Below are 14,658 nucleotides of genomic sequence, written 5' to 3' on the forward strand. Positions count from 1 at the left end.
AGTAATGCTTTGAGTTTATTTTTCTTGTCTTCTGTTGGGTCTTTTTTTATTACTTCATAGGTATCGTCCTGTAGTAACTGTTGCATTGATTCTTCGTAAGTGTCCGTGTCCATAATCACTGTTGTTCTGCCTTTGTCCGCCGGGAGGATTGTAATGTCTTTATTTTTCGCTAGTGTGATCATTGCGTTTGCTTCCTGTTTTGTAATATTACTGGGTGGTGGTTTAGCCGTTTTTAATATCCCTGCAACTTCATTGCGTAGTGCTGCTTTTTGACCTGGGTTATGTATTTTTTCGCATGCTAACTCCGTGGCTAAAATGAAATCATCGTGGGGTATGTTTTTGGGTGTGATTGCGTAGTTGAGTCCTTTTGCTAATATGCTGCGTTCTGCCTGGGTGAGTTTATGGCGTGACATGTTGTGAATCCATTTTTCGTTGATGTGTGTGTGATCCGGTTGTGTCTTCTTTTGTGCAATGAGTCTGTCCAATTTCCCGATGTGTCGGTTTTTTGTGGCGACAAATTCCTGTTCGTGTATATTATCGAAATGTTCGTGTAGTGTTGTTTCCGTGTCATTGTCCAGGACATACCGGTGTTTGAATTGTTCCGTCCGTCGCTGTAGTTCATCGTTGATATTGTTGAGTTTGTTGTTTGTGCAGCGTATCCTTTCTTTGGCCAGAGCCATCCGCACTCTCCTTACAATCCTTTCCGCATTCCTGGTCGGAATTGGGTTCTTGATTGTCAGGCTGGCCGGCGTTACTTCTTCATCTCGGCAGCGTAGATTGAACCTCAGGTGGTTCCTATAGCGAGCTCGTTTTTTCGTCAGTTTTTCAAGGAGGCGAAACTCTTTGACGCAGTTCTCTCCATAACTTCTTCGTAATAGTTGTACTAGGTTCATCTTGTTTTTTCTTTTTCAATTACTTCTCTGGTTCTTCTATATCAAACAAATTTGTTTTAGGTTCATTTACCTGACATGTTTCGGCGGAATCTTCCGCCTTCATCAGAGTGTCACTGATGTGTTTGTGACGCGTCTTTATCAGCTGATGGATGAAGGCGTGGCTCACCTGTCAGATTTGACAGGTGAGTCACGCCCTCTGCTGTCAGTTCACCTCTCCAAAACACTGTTCCAGGTTGTAGAGAGCATGTACGCATCAAAAGAACCATGAAAAAATACAACATAAGCACACCTATCAAACCACATATAACACTCCGTCAGATACTGGTCCACCCAAAGGACAGAGTAAATCCGGAAAATAAATGCAATTCCATATACGAGATTCCATGCAAATCATGTAATAAATCATACATCGGGGAGACAGGGAGGAACTTCATCACAAGAAAAATGGAACACAAGAAGGAATGTGAGAAGGAGACAGCAACAAGACAAACAAGAGCAATAAAACTACAAGCAGAACAGGAACACTACAAGTCAGCCATCACCGACCACTGTAAAAGGGAAAACCACATCATGGACTGGGAGAAGGCCAGAGTCATCCGCACTGAAGAAAACAAACATCAGCGTTGGATCAGGGAGGCCATTGAGATCCGCAAGCGGGGCCCGAGGACCATCAACAGGGACGAGGGAGCATACATGCTCTCTACAACCTGGAACAGTGTTTTGGAGAGGTGAACTGACAGCAGAGGGCGTGACTCACCTGTCAAATCTGACAGGTGAGCCACGCCTTCATCCATCAGCTGATAAAGACGCGTCACAAACACATCAGTGACACTCTGATGAAGGCGGAAGATTCCGCCGAAACATGTCAGGTAAATGAACCTAAAACAAATTTGTTTGATATAGAAGAACCAGAGAAGTAGTTGTATAAAGCTGACTGACCTGCCCCACTATCCCTCCTCTTGAGCCATGTGACATACAACCATGGCTCAATAGTGCCGCCCATTTGTATAAGTTTTTTTGTAGGATAGGTCAGTCTTCTGGTCATTTATAGATACCATTCGTCACTCTTGCCCCTCTTTACGTCCATAATTGCTGTTTGGGGTGGCGGCTGCACTGACTACAACTTGAGGGCGCTGCAGCGCATAGTGAACACGGCTGGTAAGATTATTGGTGCTTCGCTCCCCTCCTTGAAGGACATTTACACCTCCCATCTCACCCGCAAGGCGACCACGATTGTGAGTGATGTGAGTCACCCCGCTCACTCTTTGTTCGAGCTTCTGCCCTCTGGGAAGAGGTACAGAAGCCTGCGCTCCCGCACCACCAGACTCTCAAACAGCTTCATACTCCAGGCAGTCAGGATCCTGAACTTGCTTCCCCGTTCTGCGTAGCGTCCTGTACTTTTACTGTCTGTATGCACACTGGCTTTTATTCGTTGTGTTATCTATTTATTTATTGTTACTCTTATTTATTGTTTGTGCCTTCTTGTTTTTTATATTGCGTTGTTTACTTGTGTGTCTATCGTGTAATATGTCTTGTCACCGTGGGATAGGGAAAACGTAATTTCGATGTCTTTGTGTGTCTCGGCATGTGAAGATGTTGACAATAAAGCAGACTTTCACTTTTTTTTGATAATTGAATTTCAGTCTACGGACTTTGTCGCTGCACATCTTTAAAAAGTTTCAGTAATTTAATCTGCTTCTTGTGTATAAAATGTGAAGCGTCTTTTGCACTACAGCTATGCGGTTCCGTCCGCAAGCTTGTCACCTCTTGAATTTAATCAGCTTCTTGTGTGTGCGCCCTGCACACGTGCATATTAGGGATGGGCGGATCGATACCAAAATATCGATATATCGATCCAGGCTGCTCATTTTTGAGTATCGATCTCCCTAGCTAAAATATCGATACTTACAATTATTTAATTATATTTTTCCTCATTTTTTTCTGCTCCAATTTGACGACTTGCACTCATGCTAGCACTACTTTTCCTTCCGCCTGCTGCACCGGCGTGTCCTGCTCTGCTCTGCTCCCGCCCCCTTTTCTCACAAGCCAAGCCCCGTTCCAATCCAAACAAACACAAACAAGCATGGCCACGGCGACGGCCCAGTCCGAACGCAAGAGAAGTCTGGTTTGGGGATATTATATTTTACTTAATAACAACGAGGCAAAATGTGAAATATGTCACAAAACAATTAAATATTGTGGCAACACCACAAACTTGACAAAACATTTAAGCAAATTTCACCCCACGGTTCATGAAGAGCTGCAGTTGAAACGTGCCGCAGACACTAAGGCAGCGACGGAAAACCCTGCAGCCACACCGAGGCTAAGGTACCAAAGTACCTTAGAAGCAGCGATTCAGAAAGGCAAGACATATCCAGGTATCAGGTGCTAACCAAAAATCGTAAGCATTTGTGGTTGATGTGCTATTTGAAGCAATAATTACTACGCTTTAGTCAGTCATTTATAAATAAAGTTATCCCCTTTTCAATTTGTGGTCGAACGCCATACGTTTTATTTGTAACTCCACTTCCTACAAACAACACTAAAGTATTACAATATTAAATGTAAGTATCCAGTGGCTTTACAAATTGATAGTTTTGCTGCTCATGACGATTAAGCCCTGCATCTCTGTTGGTACCATGTCTCTTTTTAGATTATACTAAAAGACAAAACTTTTTCCCAACAACAGAGAGAGAGAGAGAGAAAAGTAAAGAATAGCTCATTTTTATTAAAGTTATACTATTAATATGCATCTTCCACTAATGCACTAATGTCTAAAAAGGTTAATAATTCATGTACATGACGTAATACTTTTTTCTACAAAATTCAATAGATGACTCTCCTAGAGCAAGAATGCCACTGCATTTAAATTGTTTTTTGGCGGGAAATTACACTTCCGGTATCGATATCGGATCGAATATCGGGTATTTTGGGTAGGAAATACTTGGTATCGGATCGATTCCAAAATCATTGGTATCGCCCATCCCTAGTGCATATAGCTATTTTTCGTGGCAATTGGACTGCTTCAACAACTAGCTTAGTTGTAGTTTCTTTAGTTACTTTTCAATCATTTTCTCATCGTTTATCACAAGAATCTTCGCAATTTGAATAAGAATCAACATGTAAGTTTTATTTTACTCAATTGTACGATTTAGAGAATCCATATGTAGTAAAGTGTTGTATTACTACATATGATTTCATCTTCATTTAGTTCAGTGCTTCTCAATTATTTTCTGTTACGCCCCCCCCAGCAAGAAGAAAACTATTCGCGCCCCCCACTCCCGGCCAACAAGTCGCCTCGCTTTTTTCTGCCGCCGCTCACTTCCGCGTTCAGGCACGTGTAATACGTATTGCGTCATGAAAATGTCATGACGTACGTGACCCCACCGCTTGAACGTCAACGTAAATTCATTTCAAACAAGAAAGCACACATTCAACTATAGTATAGTTGACTCAACACTGCTAACCAAGGCAAACCTGTTGTCTTGTAAGTCGTAAAATGTTGCACTGTCGCAAACGTGGCAGAAGTATTAATGAGAGTGCCACTGCCGCCTACTGTAGTAAATGCGCAATTACACTTTATTCTAGTACTGCCAAAAAAAAAAGCCTGTTCCCCAGGGTCACACGCGCCCCCCAGGTATAGCACCCCACTATTTGAGAAGCACTGATTTAGTTTGACACACCTTTCAAAATGCTTCTCACTCTCCAAGTGCACACTAGCTCCTGTAATGGAAGATGTTGTGCGCATGATAAACTTTGTGAAGACGAGACCAGTAAAAAGCCGCATGTTTACATCATTGTGTGAGGAAATGGGGCAGGAGCATAAAGTGTTATTGCTCCACACGGAGGTCCGGTGGCTTTCCCGCGGCAAAGTTTTAAGTCGTGTTTATGAGCTGAGGGAGGAACTCGAAGTGTTTTTGACAAATGAGAAGCATGATGACGCTAACTTGCTCTCAAATGATGAGTGGTGTGCAAGACTGGCATATCTGGCAGATACATTTAAACATCTGAATGACTTGAACACGCGAATATAAGGTCGAAACAAAAACCTGCTCACAAGTACAGATAAAATACAGGGGTTTCGTTCAAAGGTACTGCTCTGGGAACAACACGTGGAAAGTGCCAACCTAGAAATGTTCCCAAACACCCAGAAATGGCAGAGTGTCAACAGAGCTGCACTGTGTGAGACAATAGGTAAACATCTGCAAAGTTTGGAGCAGAAGTTGTCATGTTATTTCCCTTCACTTTCCACTGATTGCCTTGACTGGGTGAGGAACCCATATAGCTCAACTGCAGTTGGAAGGGACATAACTTTGCAGGAGCAGGAAGAAATAACTGAACTAAGACAAGATCGTGGTCTTAAACTGCGCTTTTCGGATGTACCTTTGGACAGTTTTTGGCTGACTGCTGCCAAGGAGTTCCCTAGTCTGGGAAACAAAGCAATTTCAGCTCTTCTCCCTTTCTCCACAACCTATCTATGTGAGCTGGGCTTTTCAAGCATGACTACTTTAAAGACTAAGAAAAGAGCGAGACTCAGAGCTGTTGAGGAAGATCTTCGTGTTTGTCTTTCTTCAATTCCTGCAGGAATATCAGCGTTGTGTTCAACCAAACAGGGCCAAATTTCACACTGAGTAAGTGAATTGACAATAAATGTTCATTATATTTCATTATATATACGTTTTGTGACAGTTTTGTTTGGTGGTGTGCCGTGTGATTTTTGTAACATAAAATATGTGCCATTGCTCAAAAAAGGTTGGGAAACACTGATCTAGATGATGATAATAATGATCTAGATTAAGATACAACAATCTTCTTCCAAAGTTCCCAACAGGGCAGATGAAGAGGTAGAGGCCAGCAAGGCCGCAGGCCGCCGTTTAATTCAAAATCCCCTTCAGATTCGGACAACTGTTGGAACTGTGGGAAACGTGGACACTGGTCAAAAGAGTGTTATAGAAAAAAACGAAACCACTCAAGTGGTGGAGGAAGAGGCAGAGGAGAAGCCAAATTTTCAGCATGACTAGATTCCTCCCCTTTGACCTCTCATGCTCCTACAGAGGAAGAAATAGTAGATGTCCATACAGCATGGGACATTCTGAGCGCATTAAAAGAAAAACCTTATGTTACCTTTGGTTTAGATCCCCAATGACAAATGACCAGGAATCAAATTATGTGCGCACACTAAAGTTAAAATTTGCAAATCAAGTGGTTTAGAAATGCATCTTGCTTCTAAAAGATAAATAAAAAATACAAATTGCTTCTAAAAGATAAATAGAGAAATGGAATGTGCTGTCCTTGCGTGTGTGGGTGGGAACCGGCTTCATGATCGATTGCAGGAAATGGCTAACCTGTGACAAATCATTGATGCGGGTCCCCCTCCCCTTGCGCGCGAGAGCTGTGCATGTGTGTGCCTATGTGTTAAAGTGATGAAATTGACTAAACTTTTAGTGTATTGAGTCTCGTCTCCCTTGGTGATGAGACCCACCAGAGTCGTGTCGACAGCAAACTTCACTATGCGGTTGTCGCTGTGGGTTGCAGCGCAGTCATGCGTCAGGAGGGTGAAGAGTAGCGGACTGAGCACGCAGCCTTGGGGGCCCCCGTGCTCAGCGGGATGCTGGCGGAGATTTTGTCGCCAACACGTACCACCTGTGGCCTCTGACAGAGGAAGTCCAGTAGCCAGTTTCAGAGGCAGGCACTGAGGCCCAGCTTGTCAAGTTTGCCGATGAGACGTTGTGGCACAATGGTGTTGAAGGCAGAACTGAAGTCCACAAACAGCAATCTCACATACGAGTCCCTTCTCTCCAGTGAGGGCCGAGTGGAGGGCAGAGCAGATGGCATCCTCAGAGGACCGTTTGGCTCGGTACGCAAAGTGGAAGGGGTCAATTGTGGAGGGGAGAACGGAACGGATGTGCTCCATGACAAGCCGCTCAAAGCACTTCATGATGATGGGCGTAAGTGCTACTGGGCGGTAGTCATTGAAGCAGGACGGAGCAGATTTCTTCGGCACAGGTACGATGGTGGCAGCTTTGAAACACGACGGGACGATGGCCTGCTGCAGGGAAGTGTTAAAGATGTCCGTGAAGACATCCGTCAGCTCACCAGCGCAGTCCTTCAGCGCTCGACCCCGGATGTTGTCAGGGCCCGCCGCCTTACGGATGTTGATAGCGGCAAGTGCCCTCTTCACGCTGTCGGCGAAGAGGCACAGGGGCAGCTTGTGTGAAGGGGGAGTGGCCTTCAGCGGGCAAGTGCTTTTCTGAGCGTCGAAGCGAGCAAAGAAGCGGTTAAGGCAGTGCTTCTCAATTTTTTTCTGTTACGCCCCCCCCTAGCAAGAAGAAAACTATTCGCGCCCCCCACTCCCCACCGTGACTATCCTAACTTGTCTTGTAAGTCGTAAAATGTTGCACTGTCGCAAACGTGACAGAAGTAACAATGCGAGCGCCACTGCCGCCTGCTGTAGTAGATGCGCAATTACACTTTATTCTAGTACTGCCAAAAAAAAAGCCTGTTCCCCAGGGTCACACGCGCCCCCCCCCAGGTATAGCACCCCACTATTTGAGAAGCACTGATTTAGTTTGACACACCTTTCAAAATGCTTCTCACTGTCCCAGTGCACACGTTTCGCGTGCGTAACTGGTTGTCTCAACCCGTGTTCCACATTCTAATCTTTCCTCCCTCCAGGTGTCAAACCAATCAAGGTAAAGATAAAAAACAACAAAATAACCGCCAGTAAATTAATATAATAGTCAATTGTTGTTGTTTCTTAACTTTAACTAACTCAATCACTCTCTTATCCTCAAGTGTAAAAACTTGTATAGTCTTTACACAACCAATTGACTATTTCTTTTAAATTTAGCTTTGAAATGTTGTCATTTAATAATTTTGCTTCATCCAATTCCAGAAAGCAAGTTCTTTCCATCTCTCAAATTTTGTTTCATCAGGGCTAGGCATTAATGCAGTGTGGACCAGTTTCTGCCCACAAAAAAAATTGCTTGCCTTTCTTTTCTTCTTATTTTCACAAAATTGCTTTTGTTTTGCGGTGCAAATCAGATAGACTACAGTCTAGCAAATTCTTTTGTGCACCTACATTAGCCAATTTTAACACATAACACTTACAGCACACAGTCTCGTGGTCTGTTTGCTGTTGCTCTTCTCTTAATAGTTATTCAGTCATCGAATTAAACCTGACAGTAGGGCAGGCCAGAATTGGTGGAGGACTGTGAACTGGGCCTTCTACCTAATTCTCCTCGCGAGCAAAAGGAATACTGGTTGTCTTCTCCTCTTTGTTTCCAGCGTGTAAATAAATGTCTGATGGTATTTAGACCTGACATTTTATTGGTCCTTCGAGCCGGATGCCAATACACCTGAGGATTCAGTGGAGATCCGGAAAGACCGCACGCGGCAGGACCTTCCTAGGTGGGGTCCTAGAATCCTTTTCAAGGGCTGGCTGTCTGCTCGTCAGCTGGGATCTAAAGGTTGAAGGCAATCCGAGGTGCAGAGGTGAAGAGGTGAGTTTGTTTTTGTTTAAAACTGTGATGCGGCCGAGGGCTCGTCATGCCCTGTAAAACCCTAGGTGTGTAAGTAGGACAACGGAAGTCCACAGACCCTGCATAACTGAAATTCCGCGTAGGACAGTCATGTCCAAGTAGTACGTTGCGGAGCCGCAGAAAAGCTGAAACTGAAAAATCCGTCTAAAAGTACAGAACGGAGACGATTGAGAGTGTGAATGGGAATACATATCACTAGATATAGTATTCCATATTAAAGCAGTGGGGAGCACATAACGTGGTTCTGTGGACGCAATAGGCAAGGATTCTCCACCAGAACGCTGGTTGAAGTGAGAATCACCACAGGATCTTTTTGTTATCCTACTGGGAACACCCGACTTTAGAAACCCCTATGGTTTTACAGTTGGGACAGTTGGGAAATTGATTAAAATGGGGAACTTGCAGAGCAAAAATAGGATCAGAGATGCACTTAAATGTAAAGATTGGAAAATAACTGAAAGGCAGGATCCTGACCGACTTAAAAATCTTGATAAATGGGTTAAAAAATATAAATTTGAGGGTCAACTGAAAACAACCAAATTGACCGAACCTAGAGGCGCCATAAAAGAAAAGACAAAAAGAAACCCCAAAATGATGAAGGAGGAGGGGGATGAGGATGTAGTGTTCTGGTTGAAAGTAGCAGGAGAGAGAGAGAAAGGAGAAAAAAAGAAAACTCAGAAAGCGCTGTATTGCAGGCAGGAAGATGATGAGACGGGGCCTAGCAGCAGGCAGGCAAGAATGATAGATAAAACACAGAGGGCTGAAGAGGAGGGGGGAGAACTAGAAGAAGTGCAAGAGCGGGAGGAGGAAACACAGGCTACAAATTCAAAACAAAAGATCATAGAGAAATTGTATCCGCAATTACATGACACACCCAAAAATGGGGAATCACCTCCTCCTTATGGGACGACAGACAGGGCCACTAGGCAGAAAAGCCCACTAGAAATGAATTGGTCAAAGAAAATGGGAGCAGATTATCCATTGTCGCCTAAAAACAAAGCTATGCCTGTGTCGTCCGGCCTGATTGTCTGCACCTGTGTCCTCCACCTTCCGTGTGTGTATTTAGCCTGCGTCGTCCCCTTGTCTTGTGCCAGTGCGTCTTGCTTGTCATGATGATCACCAGCCATTCCGTAGTCCCAGATATTCCCCGTGAAAGGCTAGATAGCAGAGACTTTTTGCCCAAGTTCTGTGTTTTGTTCATGAGATTTTGCCTTCGTTTTTGTCCCTCAGTTTGAGGCGCTTTTTGTTTGCTGTTCAGCCCTTTTTTCCCTCGTGTTGAGCCGCTTTTGTTTTTGCCCTTTTTTCCCTCGTGTTGAGGCGCTTTTGTTTTTGCCCTTTTTTCCCTCATCTGGAGGCGCTTTTTGTTCCTGGTGCTGTCTTCCGTGGAGGAAATAGATTCCTTGTCTGAACTCTGCATTTGAGTCCTCTCCCTGCCCTGAGCCTGATAAGTAGTTTGTTAATCCTAAAAATGACATCATTTGCTTTTTTGCTATTGGTTTTGCCGCCTGCAGTATGGCAATGTTTCTGTCTGAAACAATAGTTCTTCCTCCTGCACTCAGGTTATGCCCCAAATATTTCACTTCTGACCTACATACCGTTTTTTTCCGTGTATAGTGCGCCCCCATGTATAATACGCCCCCTAAAAATGGCATGCTGATGCTGGAAAAAAGCCTGTACCCATGTATAATACGCACCCAATTTTTATGAATTTTTTTTTTTTTTTTTAAGTCCCAATGATCGTCACACACGCAGGGAGGCAATGGGTCCCATTTTTATAGTCTTTGGTATGGTCTTAACTAGGCTGGATGTAATTTTTTTTGTTGGCGTTGATTTCTCCGACTGCCCGTAAACGCACCACCGCGCTCCGTGCGCGCATGTGAAAAAGGCGTGCGGACGTGAAAAAGGCGGCTCTGTATGGGAGAGACGTTGAAGAGGAATAAAAACACCCTTGGAAACCAAAACTTGCCCCTCATCGTGACTCGGAGCCGCAACAAATGTTTCGGATTTGTGTAGGGTACATTGTGGCAGACAGCAAACGAGCAGGTGATCGAGCAAGCGTCTGATACAAGAGCATTGCGGTCGTATGGAGCGTGTTTGAAGTGAACAGCAGAGACGAAAGGAACAAGGCAAAGTGTTGTGAAATAAAATATTACCTGTAATACGCATTTTGTTATTTGCTGATTGAAACTGCTAATTAAACTGTGAATTATAACTAATAGGTGGAGAACTGAACTCTCGCTCTTTATATAGCTGACGTGTCTTGCGCAACCGTTCTGCGCATCTGTAGTGGCGGCCTCCGTATGACGTCCGGTCCCCGATGGAGATTAAAAAACAAACAATATTTGACAATAACACACCATCAAGGATTGCACCATCGCATCAAACGATGTGTCGTCAATTATGAATTTTACTGAGTAAGTGTGTTGGGCAGGATGGCTGAATGCGATGCGCGATTGACAACAAACAAGAAAGGTGATTTCAAGTTTTATTTCGAGGGAGATTTGTCATGTCTCGTCCCCAGTTTTGCTGTGTGTCTAGGTTGCCATAGTTTCTGTTCGCGTCGCCCCTCTCTTCCTGTGTCACCTCAATCGATGTAACGTGTTTTGTATTTAAGTCCTGTCTGCCCCTCGCTCACCGTCGGATCATTGCATGTGTTACTGTCATGATGTGGTTTCTGTTCCTGTCTTTGGTAATGTCACCCTGTCTTTTTGTTCCACGACTTTGTCGGTCAGTCCTGTTGTTGGTTTTGTTGTACCATGACTTTCTTTAAAAAAAAAAATTAAAAAAAATAAAAATAAAATAAATTTTTTTGTACCCATGTATAATGCGCACCCCAGATTTTAGGACAATAAATTAGTTAAATTTTGCGCACTATACACGGAAAAAAACGGTAGATGTAACTTGCTTTTGTTTATTTTGTGTCCTTTTGCCAAATGCCTGAGCAATTCTATAGTATCTGTTTGACAACTTTTCTCATCGGGTGAGGCTAACAACACGTCATCTACATACAACAAAATCTGGCTTCCTCCCGTAGGTTGAAACGTGGACAGGCTTGCATTCATGGCCTGCGAATAAATAGTAGGAATTTTGCAGTACCCCTGTGGTAATCTGGTGTGTGTATATCTCTGTCCTTCATATGCAAACGCAAACCAAAATTGACTTCCTTTATCAATTGGTACAGAAAAGAATGCATTGCTAATGTCCACAACGGTGAAATACTTAGTGTCAGGCCTTCATGAGTTCAACAGCGTATGTGGGTCTGGTACGCATGTGGCTCTTTGGATGACAGCATTATTTACTGCCTGTAAATCTTGCACCATCCTCCATCCTGTGGAAGGTGGTGCCTTTTTCACAGGAAAAATTGGAGTATTGCAGGGCAAATCATTACATTTTACTATCACCCCTGCTTAGATTAACTCCTGTATTACAGGTTTTATGTATGCCTTCCATTGCATCCGTTTTCAATGGGTACTGTCTAACACACGGCCTGGTATGGCGCCGTGAGTGGCTGCCTCCCAGCAGTGTTCTCTCTTTTCGTCTTTATTTCCTTCTTTTCTCCTTTTTCTTTTTGTCTTTTTGTCCGTTCGGCGATGCTGGTGCCTTCTACCGCACCTCGGTATCTCTTCGGATCGGATATTTTAGTTGTTTTTTTTCTTCCTGGGACCGGGATCATCGGTTGGGCCGGCGTAACTCTACGACGGCTTCCTGCTTATCCGGCCAGTGATGACCAGGTCCCTCGCCTTGCAGCCGCAACCCCTGTGGGGAGTCCGCTTCCTCGTGTTCGTCGGGACCAATGGCTTTCGCCATGCTAGCCCCGTGGTGACCATCTGCACGTGCCCCGGCTGGGTGCCCAGGACGCTGCTCACACGTTTGCCTGCTTTGTGATGTTTTCACCGATTCACGACCACGGTCCATTGGGCGCCGTTGAACTGGACTGCCCTTACACCTGTCGATGGACCCCGTGGAGGCTATTTTGTGTGTTTTGGGGTGTTCTCTTGTATTGGGGGTGCTGGTTGGCCGCTGTTACTTTTTTTCCTTTGTCTTTTTAGCTTTGATTTGCTTTGATGGCTTTTATCTTGAGCACTTTCTGACTTTTTGTGGCGCCGTTATGTGGCAGCCTTATGAGAGTTATTGAGTTGCGCTCATGCCATCCGTGTGTCTTTTGTATTATTAAGATTAAGATGGCGGCGCCCCAGTCGGCTGCGGCGGCTGCTACGGCTCTCGACGTTCCTTTCCTTTGTTGAGAGCCGTATGCGACGAAATTTCGTTTTGTGTGCACCGAGTGCTTACATAATGACAATAAAGTCTGTCTAAGTCTAAGTCTAAGTCTATATTCTGTTCTGGGTCTGACTATTACCAGCAAAACTCCTTTTATTAATCCAACATCAGTTGGTCCTTGGGACCACAACTGTGGAGGAATTTCTGTCAAGAATTCCTCTTCTTGTGTTAAAAATACGGATCACATTTCTTCATCAGATTTCATGTGGACTTCCCCTTTAAAATAGGTTGTCAAATTTAGCACTTTCCGTGTCATTCCGGTACGCTCACTTTTCCACGTGTTTATTGATGTTGCAACCCAATCTGTGACATTCTCTCCCTCTTCTACAAATTCCCTTATGTCTTTCCATTCCAAATGCTTGCCTTGGAATAATGATACATGCAACGGATATCTCATCCTGTTTATTTTTTGGTCAACTCCTTTTGGTAATTTTATTGTTGCTACCGCCACACTTTCAGTATCTGAGTACAGATATGTGATTGTGGCTCCAACTGGTGACACCTTCATAAGAGTGTCATAGTACAATTTGTCAGGTCCTGGAATATTTTTGTACCAGGTGGTGACATGCAAACTATCCGATTGCATTTTTTCTTCTGGTCAAATCAGAGCAGTGTTTTACGACGTTGGGGGAAACAGAACAACTTAGATACGTAACTTTCTCTGCAGCTGGTCAATCAGTTCAAGGGATCTTAGCACTTTGTTTTACTACTTTGTTAAGACAGGAAAAGTTTGGTTAATTATTACAGGTTACATTCCAACATAATCATAAGATCAAACTAATCTATCAACCCTAACAGAGAGTCAAGTAATTTATTATTCATTTTCCGTTGCAATTGATGGGAGCACCGACATCACAGACGTGGCACAATTGGTGTTGTTTATTTGTGGAGTGGATGACACATTGACTCTTACTGTTTGTACGTTTTTTGTGTTGGTGCCAATGATGGACACCACAACAGCCGAAGACATGCAGATTTGAAGGGAAAATTTGCCTCCGTAGTTCTGGACAAATACTACTATCAGGGTACCCCAATTGAACAGCTCTGAAGATTTTGTGCATGTTTGGGACAACCGACCTTTGTGAACAGATTTTCTCAGTAATGAATAGCAATAAAACAAAAATGCGTTCAAGGCTCACAAACAAGCACTTAAATGACATTCTGACAGTGACAGCTAGTCAGGACATGGCACCTGGTATTGATGCACTTGTACAGGCTAAAAGATGCCAAGTATCAGTAACAAAAACAAGTCCAGACTAGTCTAATGCCTTTAAAATGCTGCCCTAGATACTGTTTGCATTGAGAAAATACAGCTCTGTGAAGATGAATCCTTACTGTGCAGATTAAAAAAAGTGTGCAATTTAATGTTAGTCAGCAACTTCACTGCAAAAAATATGGTGGATTTCTACTGTTCATGCAACTCCATGAATGTTCAATATGTATTGTATGTGTATGTGTGTTTCATTGATGAAGTTTATACATTTACACGACATGTGAATACTTTCTTCTTTACACATTATATAGCACTCTTCTTAGTTTGTAAAGTGTAGGCAGGGATTAAATTTAGATTTTATATGCATATGTGTAAATGGTTTAAAAATGTCTTTATAAATCTCGTTTAATCTTAAAGTGCATTACTGTTATGTTATGTTAATGTAATGCTGTTAATGTTTTGTAAAAGGAATGTTCATTAAATTTAAACATTTTCCTAATGTTCTTGTGCTTCTTTACACACACAAAAAAGGAAAAGACATGATATTTTGGTTATTTATAGCATAGTATTAGTGGTGTAAATCGCGGGTTTTGTCACGATACGATATAATATCGATATAAAGAACTACGATACGATATTTGCCGATATCTTAAAGCCTGCTGCGATTCATTCACGATATATCGCGATATAGTGCTCTACGATCGATATATTTTTTTTTTTAGTAAAAAATATA

This window comes from Syngnathus typhle, unplaced genomic scaffold (assembly GCF_033458585.1).
Source record: "Syngnathus typhle isolate RoL2023-S1 ecotype Sweden unplaced genomic scaffold, RoL_Styp_1.0 HiC_scaffold_28, whole genome shotgun sequence".
Classification (NCBI taxonomy): Eukaryota; Metazoa; Chordata; class Actinopteri; order Syngnathiformes; family Syngnathidae; genus Syngnathus; species Syngnathus typhle.